This window comes from Lycium ferocissimum, chromosome 6 (genome assembly GCF_029784015.1).
Source record: "Lycium ferocissimum isolate CSIRO_LF1 chromosome 6, AGI_CSIRO_Lferr_CH_V1, whole genome shotgun sequence".
Classification (NCBI taxonomy): Eukaryota; Viridiplantae; Streptophyta; class Magnoliopsida; order Solanales; family Solanaceae; genus Lycium; species Lycium ferocissimum.
The window spans coordinates 16,638,396-16,653,396 of NC_081347.1; positions in this window are offsets into that span (position 1 = coordinate 16,638,396).

Genomic DNA, 15,001 nt, shown 5'->3' on the forward strand with positions numbered 1-15,001 from the left:
AGACGTGATTAATTAAAATTAAGATTTTCTTATAAACCAAGGGAAATAATTCTTACTAAAGCAAAGCTAAATGTCAAACGAAAAAGGAAGGATATGCAGCTTCACAAAAAAATAATAATACAACAAAAACATACTCAGAGTAGTTCTACACGTGAGATCTGGAGAGGGTAGGATGTACTCAGACTTTACTCCTATTTTTGTGCGCTGATAGATCGGCTCAAACAAAAATAATAATATTTACATTGAATTTTGAAATTATATTACATTTTTTTACGAAGGTGCATTAGTTTTGGGAAGTGCGACACACTTGAGGAATTATGATGAGTTTCACCTTAACATCATGAACACATGTAAGTGATATAGATTGTCGAGTAATTTGTAACTGAAAAGCTATCACAATCAATCAATTGCGAGATATAGGGGGAATTTTCTACTTGCCTGAGTTATTTAGGATCCTCAAATTTATACAAAAACTATTCGAGGATTTTTTCATGAACTGCACATTTCAAATTTCAGAAATTTTCGAACTATAGCACACTGTACCGAAAATTTTCCGCATCTTAGCTATAGGATATTTTTGTTCATATAGTATTTCCGCGTTCAAAAGTGACTAAACATTAAATAGTTTTAAAATCAAGATTTGATGATAATTAGGGGTTCGAGAAGTGGCTTTTTGCCCAGATTAAAACTGGTTTCATCTAGAGTCAGGGCCCAATCGTCAAATCGATTCTTTCAATATTCAAATTTGATTCTTAACTTGCCAACTTTCTCCTGTCAAGTCGACACATTTCAAGAATTTGAACAATTTAGGTGTCTGAATGATAGCAATCTAAAAGAGAAAAATCTTGTTAAGCCTAACACGAACAGTTGATTCACAACAATGACATATCGAGTGTAATTCCATAAGTGGGGTCTAAGGGGTGATGTATATCAGGGACGGCTCAACCTAATTGGTAGTCTAAAGCCAAATTTCAAATATGAGACTCTAAACTTTTTTTTAAAAAAAAAAAACTTGCATATATTACTTGATGTGTATTTTTCTAGCTTTGTAAATGCAAAGTTGTTAGTTGTTATTTCCAAACAGACTAATAAAGAAAGTATGTCATATAAATTGAAATGCAAGGAGTTAAAATTTTCAAATTAAAAAGAAAAGAAATTAAAAGAGAATAGCAACTTATTAAAACAATAGAACCTAATTTGGGAATTTGATAACTCGATATTATAACAAAATTTAATGACTTCGATTTGCTTACTGCTATGCGTGACAACCCAAAAAAAAATAAAAGAGAATGCAATTTGATTTATTTTTACCCTTATTTTCGTGAGAATAATTAGTTTACTAAGGAAGAAAGAGAGTATTAAAGTATAATTTTTTTCTTATGAGAATAGAGATGACAATAATTTGGATTATATATGTAAATCACCTCAAATATATATAAATACACTTTAATTACATAACAAATACTATTATAAATCTTATACCCTTTTTTATTGAAGTATTTACTATATTAATCAAAATATTTACATAAGACCAACTTTTAATAATTAATATGGGGCCTAAAATATCCGGGAGCCTAAAGCGGTCACTTTATCCGCTTGGCCCTTGAGCCGGCTATGGTGTCTATGCAGCCTTACCCCTATCTTGTGAAGGTAGAGAGACGGTTTCTGATAGACCCTCGGCTCAAATAAAGCATGTAATTATCAGTAAGAAAAGAAATATAGTAGTGAAGAAGTCATGTTAAAAATAATAGAGAAAAAAACAATAGCATAATTGAGGCAAAAGAAACAATAGATAATACTAACTGGTGCTCTAAAATAATACCAGTGACAAAAAAAATCCAAAAAATGAAAGAACCCTGTTAAAGCATTACATCCAAGTTGCATATAATTGTTGAACAACAAATTATTGTAAATGCTGTTATTGCTGAACAACTAACAAGTCCCAAAAAGAGAATAATCAAATTAATAAATATCCGAAGTTGCAAAATCCTATTCAATTCATTTGATGAATAGATCAAAATCTATTTTACAAAGTGAAAAGCAAAAACCAAAATTAGGAAAAAATAAGATGAAAATGAGATTCACCTAAGGAAGAGATTGTGTATAGATATAGTCTTCATTCTCAAACAATTTCTCATCTGCTCCACCTTTACCATTTTCTTGTTTGCAATCACCTCTCCCTTCCCCACATCCGCCTTTTCCCTGCATCAATATTCCTTCAGTGCTTAAATATCCCCCATACAAAAACAAGAAATCAAAACTTTCGCGCATACAACATGGATGGATCTAGAATTTAAATTTAACAGGTTCAAGAATATAAGTTTTTTTTTAAAAAAAATGAGTTCATCAAATCTTAATATTTATACTACTTTGCATGAAATTTCACACACATACACATGTACATATATGGTCTATGCTGAAAATGATCAGGGGTTCAATTGAATCGGCTTTGGCATCTAACACTCTATAGTCTGTTTGACTGCAAACTTCTAAAATCAATTTGTTTTGAAAAAATGCTTTTTAAAAAAAATACTTTTGATAAGAAGACGTTTGTATTTGACTAATCACTTTAAAAATACTTTTGAGCGACAATTAGTGTTTGACTCAATTTAATAAACACTTTTTAGAAAAAATAAATAAACACTTTTGGCCTCCGTAAAGCTTGTTCAAACAAGCGTCCGCCTTTACAGAAGGAAAGAGAGAGAGTTACCACTTTCATTGAATCCCCAGAGGAATCAACAATCAGATCATTAGTAGTGACAACTTGGCCACCATGAACAAGAAACAACAAATGGGACATTAATAGTACTAGGACAATAGCAAGGGAGTAGAAGCTAGATAAAGATCTCATATTAATAAAAAACTAAATCTAATATGTATATCTTTGCTCCAAGAAATAAGCTAAAATTTCGTGTTTCTGGCGTTCTCTGAGCTATACTTCAGTTGCTAATGATGCTCTTGTACTACAAGTTTAAACTAAACTTATAAAGAGAATGGCAATCTTATGAGAGTCTTTTATCTTTCTTCAACTATTGGAACTATGTTTTTTGGTTCTCTTTTTTTTTTTTTTTTTTTTTTTTAAAATAAACTCCTTTTACATATTTCTTTTGAATTGTCTCCTGATTCCACAACATCTAGCTCGATCATCAAGATTGTGGGTTGGCTTCTCTGGTGTTTGTCACTTAATTAAGTATATTTTATATAATAATACGGCTGTTCATTTTAGTTTTATTTTATTTTTCGGTTTGTACGTTTTTTACTTTTTGTGCAAGGTGGGTGGATACCAGGAAGAGCTTGACAAAATTAATTAAAGTACACATCGATTTTGTCGTTTTAGTATTGTTCATGAACTAGTCTGTTTGATTTTCAACCATAAAACTGATCATCAATAATTCTTCAGTTCCTTTCACTTGTCCGATTTACTAAAAATAATTTTTTTGGTTTACTTTGTCTATTTCAACAAATTAAGAAAAAACTAATTTTCTTTTTACAATTTTACTTTTATTATTAAGTAACCATTTAGGAAACCTATTTGAGTATTAATAGTCAAATTTAAAATTTCAAACCATAATTAATAAGGACAGCTTAGTAAAATCCAAACTTAACTAGTCTTTCTTCAAGGTAGTGCACGATTGCAAACAAGACAAGTTAAAGGGAATGGAAAAAGTTTTTACTTAAATGATTAATGCTATCCATTAATATGTATCAATATTTTTTTCCGATTTATATTGAGTATAATTCTTCTAAAAGACGCTTGTGAATTGTGATTAGCTTCTGGTGAAAAAAATAAAAGAAACAGGCAGCAGCGTGTGTGTATGATTTCCTATATTCTCCAAATAAATGAGTTAAATAGCAGGTTTTCCCAAACTTCTAGAAAATTAGAGGTGCTTACTATCATTTCCCAAAATTAGGTCGCGATATATTATTCAAGAAGTCACTACCTGCTAGGCGAATCAACAATAAAAACTTGAAGAAACACATAAAAAATGTCTTGATAAAATTCATGACATAGATAAATCTGATGTCTCAAAACAACATAAGTCTAAAATAAATATAGTGTCTGAAATAATAGCCCAAACTTAAAATACGATTGTCAAGGAGCATCTTAAAATACAATTGTCAAGGAGCACCTAAGACTGAAAAGTGAATACATAAGTCTGAAAATGAAAAATGACATGGCATAAATAGAAGATGCTCCACGAACCAATTGTGGAAGACTCACATCTACTGGAATCTCTACTCGCTTAGAAAAAGATCGTCGAGGTTCAACAACACGGTCGGTGGATCGATGGATCTAAATAGAGCCATGCCTGAATTTGGTGAGCTTAAGCCAAGTGAGATCACCGATCCGCGCCTCCATCTTACCCCTCGGAGCAAGTCTTTCAATATAACGTGGGAAAGCAACAACAACAATATATAACAACATAGTAATGTAAACAACTAAGACAGAATTACAGGTACGTACCTTGTGGACTAGAACTACTAGACTGATCCAACCACGGGCACTTTGGATACCTGGGAGATATAATAGGTATGGGCCTTTACAGATGCCACGCGAGAATCCTCTAGACCTAAATTAATAGGCCATCACAGATATTAGGGTGATCCACTAGGCCTAACAGTCTAATATTGATAGCAACTCAAATAACTGACATGTAAAATAGATAGTCCAAAAAATAACATCATCAAATAATTATAAAATGAAGCCAGTCAATTCGATCCATGTAAAAATGCTAACATGATTCATATCAATGCAACTCAGAGACGCCATGCTTAGTTAGTGAAAAAACAGTTCTAATCACGATTCAAGTCTCAACGTACATTGTCATGTCATAGTCATATGTAAGAGTATAACTTATATTAAGTAGCTCAAAATAACATAAATGACCTAACTCAAGCTCTCCCTACAACATAATAGGTACTTTGAAAGCAGCAATACAAGTTTCTAATTATGCTTTTGGCAAATCAAGCAACATAAATACTAAAGTCTCACTCACCTCGAATCTGATGAGATTTTTCAACCCAGCACTATCCAATTCACCAGCCAAACGACCTCTAGTGCCTTCAATTCATGCAAAATATCTAATAGCATGTCAAATTAGGCTAAGTGATCCATTTTCATTATTTTTTTAAAAAGTAAAAAGTCAAAGTCGCCCTAAAAGTCAACCCTCAGTCAACCTGGTAAGTTTCGAAATAAATTACATGGAAGAATTACCCATAAGCTTGTATTCCAACTCTATGATTAGGTACTTGATCAGAGTTCAATTTCATGTCAAATCTCTTCAATTTATCATTTTAAGAAACTAGGTCTAAATTCCCCAAATTTGACATTCAAATCTCATGAATCTATGCTTAAAATTGCATCAAAATTGAGTATAATCATCATAAGGTGTTTGAGAATCACACCTTTATTATTCGAGTCGAGATCAACACTTCGTATCAACCCCCATGAACTCTTACCTTCAAAAAGGGGCAACATTTAGGTATGAAATTCATCATTCAACAAATTTTTACCAATTCAGGTACTTAGCGTGAGAGATCACTTATTGATCGTAGGAATTCAATGCTAGGATCATTAAGCGCGATCATAACCTAATATCGTGATAGCGCTGACCAATCTCCAACTCAACTGCATGATCGCGAACCCTCTACGCGAGTGCGCATGTCTATTTTCCCCTCAACGAGTTGCAGGTTTTTTACAACTCCAATTTTTGAGGTTCTAACTTTTCATGATACCACCCAGTACCAAACCATCCACAAGTCACAAGTAGTTTTTTGAACTTATACACATATTTAAAACTCAATTAGAATGCAAATTAATATGAAAAATCAAGAGTAGGTTGTTACACTTACTTTTCAGGATTAAGTACAGCTGCTTTTCATGAATATAAATTATCATTTAATTCTAGATCAGTGAGAGTTGAAAAATGCTATGGAATGTCTAATTCATGCTGCATGATAAAAAATCGTTTAAATCAAGCGAGTGTTATAAGTGCATCTAGCATATTTCTTAATTAGAATAATTTATATGTCAATAAATATGTTTATGCTGATAATTTGTTACTTATTTAGTTCTAACATGAATATTATTAAAGAAACTAAAAAAGATATTTAGCAGTCACTTCAACATGAAAGATTTCAGTGAGACAAATTGCATTCTTGGAATAAAGATTACAAAGAGTACTAACATATAGGCAATTAATTTGTCCGTGTCGCTCCTTCTGTCTTCTCCGCTTAATTACCAGATTTTTATCTGCGGCGGGATTTAAATCCATGACGTGCGTCTAACTTGTACATCACACATTACACTCTTACTATTAGACCAACGCCTTGGCGGCATTCTTTTAGAATAACAAGTAGCTAGGACATGATAAACAATATAAAACTCTAATTAGATAACCACGGTTATAGATAGTGAAATCTCAGAGGCGAAATACACTTCTAGTATTTTTATACGCAGTATATATATATATATATATATATTCGTTCTTTATTTTCTCTTTTTGATAAAAAAGAAGCAACGGACAACCAAAAGATTAGCAAAGATAAATACCTACTATCTTTGCATTTTCTTGCAATTATCTAAAGTTGAGTGGTAGAAAAGAAATACATATCACTTATCGCAAACGAGAGGAAGTATTTGAAGCTACGATTGTTCAGTACTCCTAATGTTTATTGAGTAAGGGTGTTCAACCGAACATCCTTCGACGAAAAATTATACCGTGTAGACATGTCAATTATTACGTATTACAGACATATATTACATATTGAACACTCTTAATATATAGATTATATGAATTTGAACACCGTTGACAAAATTCCTAGCTCCGCCACTGAGTACAACGTGACAAAAACCAATTCCAAGTTAAGATACAGATTCCTTACAAGGAGCGGCATGACATCTAACTAGAACAACGGAATGTCATCTTGTTCTTGAGGCACTTTACAAGTTACTTTCCTTTCTTCTTTTTCTTTTGCCACGCATTCCTATATTACGAAGGAAAAACATTCCCCACAATAAGCACCCTTTCATCAGGAAAAGAAAGTATGTCAAACTTATAATTGGAGCGTCCAAAGGAAACAGTTAAACCCTTCTCGTTCGCTTTACTCAAAAATAGAATCATAAGCAGAATTACAATATCCTATCCCCCTATATTACAAGCAAAAGTTCGGTCTTAAAGAGTAATTATGACAGAAATATGGATTAAGACTCGTAATACACCAAGAAATATAGTAGCATCTGCTATAAAGTCATACTTATAAGGGTATTTATCTTTACACACAGCAGAAAAATAAATATTGCGCAAGCAAAAACCTCTTCATGGATATAAGGTCACGGATTTGTTTAATTTCCTCAAAATGATAGAAGAGTACTCCAGCTATTTTAAAGTAATGATGCTTGTATTTTCTCAGGACCGAGCCGAGATATATTTGTCTCAAGACTCAGTCCACTCTGGACCTCCAATTTATACCTTCCTTTTACAAGTAACCATATGAAACTAGTGTATATTAAGCACGAAACATATTCAAAAATAGAGATGACCTGTTTCTGAAGCTTAAGTAAAAAAAATACACCATTATTATAAAGAGATGACATTTCACTCATTACCTCAACATCACAACACAACAAAGTTATTCATACTAGCATGCGGTGGCTAGCGAAATAGAAAGCATACACAAAATCAAAGCTATAGTCAAGACAGAGTCATTGGACAAAATTAAAGCAAAGCAAGGACATTAGCTGATATATAATACTACTGGAAAACAAGGAATTAGCGGCGGACAAAATTTCCTAGCTAAACAACAAAAATCCCATGCTAATCTCATTTAGCTATGGATTAGCGACGGATTATAAGAAAATCTAATTAGTGAGGAGCTATATAGCGACGGATTAGCTAGGGATTACCGATAAATTCCGTATCTAATTCCATGTTCTCTTGTAGTCTCTGTAAGACATTACAGAGCAATAGCGCAACGGAAAAAGAGTTGCGTACCTCCAGCCATCGTTTCGGAACTGTCGTTGGCGTTGTTGGTGTCGATTTCCAACTCCGGTGAGTCTTCTAAGCACTCAAACCTCACTCTTTAGATGGTGTGGAGTGTTTAGAGAAATTTTGTTGTTAGGGACTGTTAGGAATATTCTAGATACTACGTAATATTTGAATTCAAGTTTAGATATATGTATTGTAGAGATAAGATAGGAATAAGGAGATTCTCTGTTATCTCCTATCTCATTCAAACTCTTCAAACCTTTGCCTTTCATACTTGTATATATTGAGGACTCTTCCTCTGAATGAATATAGAAAATAATAGATTCAAACTGAATCCTTTCGGGGACCTTTTAACCAGATATACTATATATATAGATGTTCTCCCATCAAGAACTTATAATAGCAGTTATAAACAAAACGGGCAGCAGTTTTAGGCGGTTATTGGCACCATGGCAGTTACGTACATTACGTAATGGGTGATGAGTTTGTAATACCATGGAAGTTACGGACCACATTTTCAGATAATGTTAACATTCTCCCACTTGGTCCGTATACTTTAATCCCATAAATGAAACATAATACATGAATCATGGCGATAGTTCCTCTCCTCTAAGCCTCAGCCCATATTACTTAATGAATAAACTCAATGTTTATTGTAAGTCCATACTTTGACGATATATTTCAAGTCAGCTGAATGTGCACACAATAACAAGTACGAGAAATATCATATAAGAGAGAGTTCATCAAGATTCATTGTTACAACGAAAATCTACATAGTGGAGCTAAGTCCCAGTGTGCCCGCATGATCCGTAAACTAAGGATCAACTAACATCAGTTTAGTGCTAATGTGCTGAATGACCACTTTCTTATCCTTAACACGTTCTCTTATGACTAGATACTTCCTGTCGATATGCTAGCTTCAACTCCCACTTTTGTAAGTCTTAGCCATAAGAACATCAACTGAATTGTCACAACATAACGGTAATGGCTTAGAGATAGAGTTGATAATTCTAAGCCCAGAAATGAAACTCTTCAACCATACACCATGTGAGGTAGCCTCAAAATAAGAAACGAACTCAGCCTCCATAGTGGAAGTCGCAAATAAAGTCTATTTGGCACTCTTCCAAGATATAACTCCACTGGCTAACATTAAAATGTATCTTGAAGTTGATTTGCATGAACCAACATAGCCAGCAAAGTCTAAATTAGAGTATCCAATGACTTTCAAATCATCTGATCGTTTGTATATTAGCATGTTGTCTTTTGTACCTTGAAGGTATTTTAAGACTTTATTTGCAGCTTTCAAGAGGTCAAGACCTTGGTTACTCTGATATTTTCCCAACATTCCAATAGCAAATGTAATGTCAGGTCTTGTACAAACCTAAACATACATCAACCTTCCACCAATAGAATTGTATTGTCTTATGTAATAAATTTTTATAATTTTGTTACTAAAGTGAATTCATGTTCAGTGTTTGGCCCCTGCTTGTATCATCTAGTAACCAAAAGATAAAGTAGCATAAATTTGAAGTTTCAAGAAATTATACTCACTCCGTTCCAATTTATATGTAACACAGTTTGAGTCGATATAGAGTTTCAGAAGAAAAATGGAATTCTAAACTTTGTAGTCTTAAACATGTCATAACATTTGTGTGGTTATATATAAATTAAACTTTTAAAACTTCTGACCTCAAACATGTTATAACATTTGTAGGGCTATAAAAGCTTCTTATTACGGGTAAATAAGAAGTGTAAAATTAATTTTTTTTATGAATATTGAAGCATATTGCTCCTTTTGGAACAGACTAATAAGAAAATAGCGTCACATAAACTAGAACAGAGGAAGTAATTTTCATATGTGATATACTTTGAATAAACATGGAATTTAAGAAATACATAAAGGCTTTTGAAATTTATGATCTAAAAATATCACAGATCATAGCATCGATCGTGTGGCTATAACTTTTAAAACTATAGCCTTAATATGATATAGTAGCATTTCTGAGGTTAATAAAAATTTCGCATTAAGAGTAATTTGAGATGTGTAAAATTAATTGTTTCTCAATATAAAAAGTAAATAGTATATTTTTCTTTAGAACGGACTAAAAGGAAAGTTTGTTATAAAACTGGAATGGAGAGAGTAATAGAAGAAAAATAGACAATATTATCTCTAAAAATTAGAAGGAGATGCAACTGCATTGACTCCATAGTTTCCATCTCTGATGAGTTGAAGTCATAAAACAAACTTGGTGCTGAAAGTTTCATTGATAGAAACTAAAAACAACAAATTATAGATACATTAATATATTTAGAAAACTGGTTATTGACCGGTTTTGTTATTTTTAATTTTTTTGAAATTTTGGCACCATATAATAATAATAAGAGAACTTGATGAGCCAGACTTACATCAATTTGATTTTGCAGTGATCGAACATAATTGATTACTAGATCGAACATCACTGCCATTCCCATTGTCTGCAAGCGTTACTTGTATTATTCAACTCACAATAATAAGGTAATTAAAACATGATAAACTATCATTCATCAAAACCAAAAAAAAAAAAAAAAAAAAAAACACACACACACACACACAGAGGAATTAGCAATAGACGACTTCTATTGCTAAAAAACAAAAGTTTGTGGCCCATCCTATTTAATAATGAATTAGAGACGGGTTATCAAAAATCTTGTTAGTTACGGAGGTCATTTAGTGACAGATCAGCGACGAACTTCGTAGCTAATTCATTTTTTTTCTTGCAAGAATTCAAGGATTTTGAAACTTTAAAAAGAAAAAAAAACAGAAGATGGATAGTGTTACCTTAGAGCATCCAGGAACCAGTTCTTGTAAGCTACTCAACTTTTCATTTATTTTCTCTATTCTTAGCTAGTCACAAATTACAAGTAACAGAAGATTAATAACATGGTGCAATCTTGTTTCCATTTATTATATATAAGCTTTGTTAGTGATGTAAAATTACAGAATTGTAAATGTCATTAACCAAATTATTGCATGGTTAAAAAACACAAGTATGCAGAAAAAAAAAATACTCACCCTCTCAGCCAAACTATGACTATCAGTAGCTTGGCCTCTCTTTGCTCTAACGTGAACAACTTCTCTTGGTTTATCAGCTTCTCTATCATCCTTTCTTTTTCTCTTTCTCCCACCTCAATTCTGCAATCAAGAATGCAATCCTACATATCAAATTCATACAAACACAAAATCTTGAAAAAAAGGGAGGAAAATAAAAGAAATATGTCATAGCCCAGCCAATTAGTAGTATATTGTCCGCTTTGAATCTAGGCATGTACATCTTTAAAACGTATTACTAGGGTCTAAGACAACTGCTTCTACATGTACCAGCCTCTCTCGTATGCTTTACCGATGTGAAATTTGCCTAGAATATTATGAAAGATTATTGAAATAAAGAAGAAAATGAATAGCTAGATTTAGACCGTCGTGATACAAGTTAGTTTACACTACTAATAACACTGTCACAATAGTATTTCAACCTAGCATGAGAAGAAACATTGATTCGCTCAATTAGTCATCGCGCTTGGTTGAAAAGCCATGACATGAAGTTATTGTGTTGGATTATGACTTCGCCTCTAAGTCAGAGTTAGGGCTAAAAGCGACGCATGAGGCCGTTGTCCGTTTGCCGACCCGCAGTAGGAGTCTTTGGCCCCCAAGGGCACCTATTGTTGGCTATGTCATTGCGACGGAAGAGTCACTGTGGCCTTCTTTAAGTACAATTTATCTAGTAGTGGTTAGAATCTTATGCAGACGACTTAAATATGCGACAGAATATTGTAGATATAAGAATAGCCTTGCCAGCACGATCCAGTGAGATTCAGCCATTTTTTGATCTGATAAAAATGAATTGATCAAGGGAAAAGATAAGTACATAATTTCCATTGGTCCAGTTCCAGTTGACACCGGGGGTGCAGGAGCTGAAATATTATCCACCATGGAATTTGATTCAGGAATTGAATGTATGCCATAATTTGGACCTCCCAAAGCAAGGAACTGAGCAGCTACTGGATCGTCATAAATATTAACCTGATCAGAACTAAAATTGCTTGACAAATTCATATCATTAAGGAAAGCCATGATCATGGGAAATTGATCATGATTATGATCATGACCATGATGAATTCTTTGATGATCTTGAAGATGATTATTAGAAAAGCCTTCATTTGATAAAGCCAATCCCCTAGTTGAACATTTGAGGTTAAATTTTCAACTTCTTGGTTTAGGAATTCAATTTATTTGAGTTCATCGTGATCATGTGCAATGAAGTTGGCAAATTCTCAATGTCTTTATATATGATAGAATACCTAACATAAGAGAAATTATATAGCGATGCTAGCTTTTCTCCTTTTTGTTTTAAATTGAGTTTTATGCGTCGTTAATACTTCATCCGTCCCAATTTATGTAATATTGCTTGACTAGACAAACAGTTTTAAAAAGAAAAGAAGAATGTTGAAAACTTTTGGTATAAAATAAATGTTAGATATTTGTGAGTCACATTTTTTTCTAAATGTGAAAAGGTGATATTCTTTTAGAACAGACTAAATATAAGAGTGTGTCACCTAAATTCAGACAAAGAAATTTTTTATGTTTTACCATCAAGTTAATTGATCTACACCTATAGATACGTAACAAGCTCCTTTATACAAGTCTGATGTAGTAACTTGAAAATTAAAATGAGTAATAATCTACTATATCCGGTTAAATTGAATTTATTGTGTAAAAATTACTTATACTATCATGGGAAATTTCACTTATAAACAATTTATGGGTCAAAATTACATATTCATAGCCTACATTTTAAATTACAAACCTACAGCCCAACATTTCATGGCCCAACTTAAATTTTATACAACAATATACAACTTTATACACCTACTGTAGGCAATGTATACACCTTGTATAAAAGTGTATAATAATATATAAGACTAGTATACAATATTATACAACAATATATAACTTTATACATCTACTATAGACAATGTATAAACCTTGTATAAAAGTGCATAATAATGTATAAGACTAGTAAAAAACTGAAGAGGAAAAAAATGGCTATGGCAGGTAATTAAAAAAAGATGGGCTAAAACGGGTAAATATTTTGCCATAATTGGCATACAGTGTAAAATTCTCATTTTTATAATTACTAGCAAGTGATATCGATGATAAATATAGTAGACCACGTGAGGAACACTGATTTTAAAAGCATTTTTGTGATTTTTCTTAAGGTGAGATATATGATGGTATGTCATCACTAGATACATGATTTAGAATGTTTCATTTTTCTGATTTTTTGTCTATATATATTATCGTTTTATTAAAATACAAAATATTTTATATAGAAAATTAAAATTAAATAGATCACTGAAAGAAGAATTGAAAGAGAATTAACTGTGATGTATCTTATACCTGTATTAATTAACTATATATGTCCTGGTCTAATAAAAAAAGTTTATGCAATTTCTAGAGTATATGACGATAATAGTAGAGCAGAAAATCATAAATTAAATAAAAATATATTAATCATGAGAAATAATTTTAAGTACTTTGTTTATTTTTTCATCATTTTTTTTTTAATCTCTGTTAGGTTAATGAACTTTATACCTTAAGCCCGTTACTTAAAAGAAATTCATAAATCCACACTCATTTATTCAAAGAAAAAATTATGAGATTTACCTAAATAAAGTTGTACTTATAAACTTTATTCACTTGATTAAAGCTTATAGATCTTAAGATATTTTCTCCATAATCCAAAAAAAGTATAGCTCTCACAATAAAAGGGTAATAACTGATAATAAATTGTAAAGGGATGGAAAAGTCTTTCCAAGTCATAGGAAAAAAACGGAAGAAAGAGATACTAAGTTTGTTAAAAATCGATGCAAACCGAATCAAATCGACAACAACCAAACCAATGGATATGTAGATGTCTGGTTTGATTTGATTTTAATAATTAAAAAATCGACTAATTAGTTTGATTTTGATTTTAACCATGAACACCCCAGGATAAAAAACTAAGGTGCCGTTTGACCATAAATACCAAAAACAAATTCACTTTTTTTGAAATTTTTGAAGTTGGAGTTGTGTTTGGCCATAATTTTTGAAATTGTAGTTTTTGGTGAAATATAGTTGTAAGAAAGTGAAAAAAGTGAAATGTTTTTGAAAAATAAATTTTTTGAGTTTTTGATATTCCGAAATACAACTTCAAGTTATATTCGAAATATTTATGGGCCAAACGCTCAAAAGTGAAAAAAGTGAATTTTTTTTTTAAAAAAGTGTAATTTTTATAGCCAAACGACACCTAAAAGTAGTGATGTAAAAGGTGGTAGGCGTGGGGCCATTTAATATAGTAGTCTTTTGGGAGCTAGTAAACATATCATGATTATTGTATTGGACTTGGGAAGAGGGACAACTCTTCCTTTGCAGCATAAAAAGTACTTTCTTGGTGCTGCGATGGAGTTGGCCTTATCTTGCACTCAGATGTCGTCGTCTGTGTCAGCGCAGCGGTGAAGGTGTGGCATTTTTTGTGTTTTTCTCTCTTGAATTTTAGAAAGAAGTCACAGGATGCTGCCATTTCCAAATAAAATTCAAATAACTACTTAAAAAAAGATTCACATAATTGAACCCCAAAAACTTGCTTTTAATTGAGACATAGTTGTTGCATTATAAATCATTGTCAAATTAGACATTGGGCCTAAATCACATCCCAAAAGCTAGCTCTTGGGATGTGAGTTAGGCTCAATGCCTAATTTGACATTGTATCAAAGTCACGTTAGATAGAACGCAAAAACCCTAAAAGAATGAAAGGTGACGGTAAAGAAACCGGCGATAACGGCAAAGGAATCGCCGGTGAAGAAAACAAAACTCAAAGAAAAACAATCTCCCCCTACGATGTTACGTCAAATGATAACCCTGAAATTATGATGACACAAGTCCAATTGAAGGTGAGAATTATGAAGAATGGGCTAGATCCATGAGGACAACCCTAAGA